This window comes from Lynx canadensis, chromosome B3, assembly GCF_007474595.2.
Source record: "Lynx canadensis isolate LIC74 chromosome B3, mLynCan4.pri.v2, whole genome shotgun sequence".
NCBI lineage: Eukaryota > Metazoa > Chordata > Mammalia > Carnivora > Felidae > Lynx > Lynx canadensis.
Genome location: NC_044308.2, coordinates 46067745 through 46073599, shown reverse-complemented (window position 1 = coordinate 46073599; position 5855 = coordinate 46067745). Strand labels below are relative to the sequence as shown.

Genomic DNA, 5855 nt, shown 5'->3' with positions numbered 1-5855 from the left:
TCACAAATGATATGGTTATGTAGATAAAAACGTAAAAACATAAAAACATCAAAAGGTAACTGGCCAAATGCAGGGCCAGATGTGGGGCTTGAACTCACAAACCGTGAAATCATGACTTCAGCCAAAGTCAGACACTCAACCAACTGAGCCACCCAGGCACCAGAAACTTCAGTATTTTAAAACAGCAATCATTTGTTATGTCTCATGATTCTGTGGAGTTCCTCCATTGATTTTTCTTGGGCTCACCCTAGACTATATTCTCAAAAAACAGCTGGGCTGGCCAGTACAAGGTGGCCCTACCTGAACATCTGGCTGTTAATGCCAGCTGTCTACTGGGGTTCATCATTTCTCATCTACATGACATCTCACTCTTCTGTAGGCTAGATCAATGTCCTTAAATGACAGTCTCAGGACAGCATTCCAAAAGGTCAAAAGAATAAGGTGAAAGGTCCATTGAGGCCTAGCCTTAGATTTTGCAAAATGTCACTTCTGCCTTATGCTACTGGACACAGGAAGTCCCAGGGCCAACCCAGAATCAAGGCGGGGGGGGGGGGGGGGGGGGGGGGAAATAGACCTTGCCTTTGATGGAAGGGGCTGCAAAGTCACCTTGCAAAGGGGTGAACATAACAGGATAGGATGAATTTGTGACTATTATTCACAATGCTACTATCTGCCCTCTGCCCACCGTTATTTACATGTCCATCATGTGCAGAAGAAATGAAAACAAAACATTAAAATTGATTGTCTCTGAGAAGGAGAATAGGGGGTAAGGAAGAGTGGGGACAAAGGTTTTTTCATTCTAGGCCCTTCCATACTCTTCTTTTTAAACACATGCACGCTCTATAAAAACAAATGTTTCTGATGTTCTATAAGGTGCATATAAATCCCTTGCTTTAAAAAGAAAAACTGGAAGGATAGTTTCTCCTATCCTCATCAAATAAATGATGAACAATATTTACTGAATAGGTATTCTAAGAACTGCAAGATTCTTAAACTACTCAGATTCAACCTTGTTCAGTTTTATTCTGCCTCCTAAGAATTCAATTAAAAAATGTGATTGTGTGTATGAAAAATGCTTCCTAAGTTATAAATGTTTTATAACTCACTATACATTATCCACTGCAACTGTTCCTACGTTGTGCCCAGCACTGTATTAAGCTGTGCAGAGGCCACAAAAGGACCAGAAAATAAGTTTTCTGCCAGCAAGAAATTAACAGTCTAGGTGAAGAGACCAGATGATACCCACAAACCAATTACAGTACATTACGCTAGACTGTACGGGTCCGTGCAGACAGTACTCTTTGCTCATTGCAGCCTCATCAGGACCCCACACACAATAAGACCTTGATAAATATGCATTGATGGAGGGATAGATCAATTACCTGGCAGCCTATAACTCAGAGCCTGGTCACAGTACCAATTGCAAATGCTGGAGGCATCTGAGAAGCGGCGATCAGAGGAGTTGGTTGTACTCAGCCAGGCACCCAGGCTGGGCTTTATTTCCAACCAGGATATGACAAAAAGAAAAGACTCAGAGATGGGAAGGAGGTCAAACCAGGGAAGTGGTAAGAGGGCTATAAGATCTCCCAGAGCACCCACCTTCTGCCCTTGCAGCAGGCATCTGGGCAGACAGGAAGCAGGGCTGGGGAGGAGTGGACAGGATGGGCTGGCAAGGGACAGGAAGCACTTGGAGCACCAGGGAGGAAGGGAGGGGACAAATCCCACCACCTAGCAGACCACAGGAAAGCCCCAATCATGGGCACTTCTGGCCTTCCCCACAGAAGAATCCTGCCTTTTCCTCCACACTGAAATTGGCAGCAGAAACAAAGGTGAATTGGACATTCTTCCACTCACCAGGATATTAGTGCCTCTTACAGGGGGACAAACACCAGTGACATAAATAATCAAGGGCCTTGAAGCATCCCGAATGACAGCAAGCCAGGACTCTGAGATGGAACTAGGCACACCGGAGTTCCTATCCTGATTCCAGGCCCAAGATCCTAAGGTAAGTTAACCTTTGTACACCTCAGTTTTGTTACCTGAGACTAGTCCCTGCCTCACAGGTTGTGAGGATGAAATAAGGTCCCCCACGTAAAGCTCTCAGAGGACTCCTTGAGCCTTAGTATTGTTGGAGAGAGCCACAGCTGTGGGACCTGGGAGGCTCAGAGGAGGTGCTGGGGACTTGAAAATGAGCAGAATTTAGACCAGCAGAGATGGGGGAGCCAGGGCATCCCAGGTGAGGGCAAGAATCAAGCCCTAGCACAGGAAGCTAGGGTGTGGGAGTAGCCGTGAAGTTTTCCCTTTGACTGGCTGTGGGGAGGGGAGCAAGGGAACTACCTCTGGAAGGGCAGACGGGGTATTCTGGGGATACTGGCATGTCCAGAGCAAGAAACCAGACCTTGTTCTGGAGTCAACTGGGAGCTGTGAAGTGTTTGAACAGGGTGACCAGGTGAGCAGTGGGAGGTGGGATAGGAGGCAGACGAGGTGGACTAGTGCAGGGAGGTCATGGGGCCCAGGCACAGCTCTTGGAGAGGGGTGGGAATGTGGCTGCCTTTCAAATAGATCAACTCTGACACATTCTGGGAAGGACCTAGGGTGGAGATAGAATTCTAATTCTTAGGACTCTATCTCTTTCACAACTAGCTTCAAAGGGGAGAAGGCTGGGTGACAAGGGAGGAGATAAAGGGCCACGTTAATGATTGGAGAGGCCATATGGTGCAGGAAAACATCGATACACCTCGTCTAATCATTCACAAAGAAAGTGGCTGCAAGAGAGGAGTGAGAGATGAACAGCTCTGCAACCTCACCAGCGAGCTATAGTCCAGATGTGGTCTGGCCTTGGGAGACATGAAAAATGGATTGCTTCCTCAATCTCCCTGAAATGTCTTTACGGTCCCATTGCCCTATTAGGACTACCCTTTCCCTCAATTGCCCAGACCTCATGGCCACACCCAAATACACTATGTTTCCATGTGAGGGTGTGGTGTAGACATCTGAAAGCCCACAGTGCTACTCCCCACCTATGGCACTTCGGGCAGATGACTTATATTGGTCCCTTGAGACCTCTGTAGTAAATTGAGATGCAGATGAATCCTTCAGCAGTGGACTTAACTACTTGGAGCCTCAGTCTCAGAAATCTGTTGAAACTCTGACCTCAACTGACTGCTGAGCGTACCTTGAGAGAGTTCATGTGTTTCCCTTTCAAGTTGACCCTAAGTCCACAGATGTTGTTTGCTCTTAATACGAAGATATGTCCCAATCTGTGAGAACATCTGAATTTGCGATAAACTTAGAGTCAGGTGCCAGGGTACATGTTCCAGAGACTTGTAGGTGTTCTAAGCCCCATTTTTTTTTCTGAAGAAATTACTTGAAGTATTGACACTGGTGAAACATTTCCAAAATGCAACCCGATTCAGTACATCTTCCTGAAGAGAAATGGCAGGAAAACCGAAGGCTACACAAGAAGGCAGTAATCCAAATGCAGAGAAAAGTAAAATGTCATATGATTTTAAGCAACTGATATATTGAAAGAAAAGAAAGACCATTTGACTTTGACTTTATGGTGCCTCTTTCCCCTTTGAGTAGCTCACAGGTCCTGACATTGGATCCGTAGAGAGGACCATGTGATCCCAGCATATTGTCCCTCCCTGTGGTGGGAAATAATGAACTGATGGTAATAACACAAGTGCATTTTTTATGGGTTATAACTTTTTAAATCAACCATAGAGAAAGCCTTTATTACAATTGCAAAACTGAACAGAGAGCTTGTGAATGTTGACAATATTAAAAATGAAAGTGTCACTGACAAAGGGGCTCCAGATTAATTCAGTGGGTTGGCTTGCATCCTCTAGAAAAGTGAAATTCCTGAGGAGGAATCCAAAGCAATCACATCAACATGAAATGCCCAAATCCTACATTTGGTAAATTTGGCAGATTTGTTATTCATCAAACTGCATTTTAGAGAATTGGGCTGCTTCTTACAGAAGGTAGGAGATGAAAGACGAAGAGTGACCTTGCCTTTCAGAGAGGGAAGTAAATTACTGACTGAAGATGAATAGAACAAAAAATAGAGGTTCAAGAATAATATTTAAAGTTAAAAATATCAGCAATTGAGGAATTTTTAGGAAATAATAATTATCAAACCTTAGGAAAAGAAGAGGTAGGGGAAGTACAGAATCATGTGACCTAAATCCTCATCGTATTTTCATAACAAGGAGTCAAAAGACTGTTGTAAAGCTGAGGAAATTAAGAAACACTGGTATAAGCTTGTTGTTTTGGGGGGCCTTGATTTCAGCTCAGGTCAAGACCTCACAGTTCATGGGATGGAGCCCCGTGTCGGGCTCTGCACTGAGACTGCAGAGCCTGCTTGGGATTCTCTCTGTTCCTCTTTCTCTGCCCCTCCCATGCTTGTGGTGTCTCTCAAAATAAATAAATAAACTTAAAAAAAAAATAAGCTTATTGTCTTGAATTATGGAATAAACCACAGAAGAATGAAAAAGAGAAACAGGAGAACAGGACTATGTTTGGGGCACATAAACCAGGAGAGCGTTGCTTTGCATTGCAAGCTTTCTTTTGCTATTTTGTTTTTTACCAAGTACATCAATGTGTCAATAATATGTTTAGGGTGTGTGTGTGTGTGTGTGTGTGTGTGTGTGTGTGTGTGTCCCTTATAGGCAAGGACCATGACATAGCCATCTTTTTTTTTCCTAGGTCTACCCTTGTAATTGGCACAATAGCAATAAATTAACAACAATAATAGGAAAACCATCTGTTAGTTAAGTGCCTACCATGCCCAGAGGCTGAGCCAAGTGCTTCACAAATATATTGTTATTCCTTACACAGCCCTGCAAGATAAACATTCTGTCCATCCAATGAGGAAGTGGATGTAAAGGAGTTCAAAAAGAAGAAGAAGAAGAAGAAGAAGAAGAAGAAGAAGAAGAAAGAAAAGAAAAGAAAAAAGAAAACAAAAACAGAATTGTCCAAGGAAACACAACTGATTAATGACAGGATTTGAGCCCATGTCCTGAAATCTAGCAGGATTTAAAACTAAGTCTGACTATCTCTAAGACCTGGGGATTTTGTTCGTTTGTTCTTTTTAAAACTAAACCACCATTTGAATGAATAATTGTGAATAAATGATGGTGAATAAGTCAATGCATATGAAACTTAAAATGATGTCAGTTATGTAGTTCCATGCCTCAAGAATATTCTATCAAGTATCACTATCTAGGTCCAAAAAGCTTTAGACTCATAAACTTACTATGCCTGAAATAACTGGAAGAGAGTATTGTAAAGTCATAAATAAGGCCTGGTAGAAGCCAGAGGGAAAATTTAGATTCTTAAAGTAAGTGGTGAGATTTTGTCCAGTAATGGAACAAATTGAAGTAATCCAGGCTGAAAGAACACTGGGTAGTAAATATACATTGAATCAACCTCAACACTTACAGCTTTCTGGACTAAAATATTATTTTCATGCAGATTTAAATGGCTTAGGCATTAGGGCTTACTGCAAAATTAGTTTAAGTGGCTATGTCTTTGAGTCCAAAGAAGGTCATACAGATGCAAGAGTGTGTTCAGCCTTAGAAGAAAGAAACAGAATGTCCTCATATAGGTATCTACAAATTATATTCTGATATACTGGATTAAGATACACATTATAGCACATGCATAAAAATAGGAAACGTAAAAGGATGAACTGAATACTGCATATAAACACAAGTTCTACTTTTTCTTCTTACTCCCCAATTGGTAGTCTTATACAACCCCAGCTACAGTCCACTCAAAATAATACTGGTATATGGGGTGGATTATCATATACTGAGCAAGAAATGATGGAGAATAAATGGTCTACAGGG

At 42.4% G+C, this 5855-nt stretch overlaps 1 long non-coding RNA gene across 1 annotated transcript; it reads left to right on the top strand.

Moving 5' to 3' along the window:
* Nucleotides 1-591: 591 nt before the first annotated feature.
* On the top strand, nucleotides 592-4902 carry LOC115515877. The gene is made up of 2 exons (XR_003969433.1): nucleotides 592-2005; nucleotides 4843-4902. It is a non-coding gene; the product is annotated as an uncharacterized LOC115515877 (long non-coding RNA).
* Nucleotides 4903-5855: the final 953 nt, after the last annotated feature.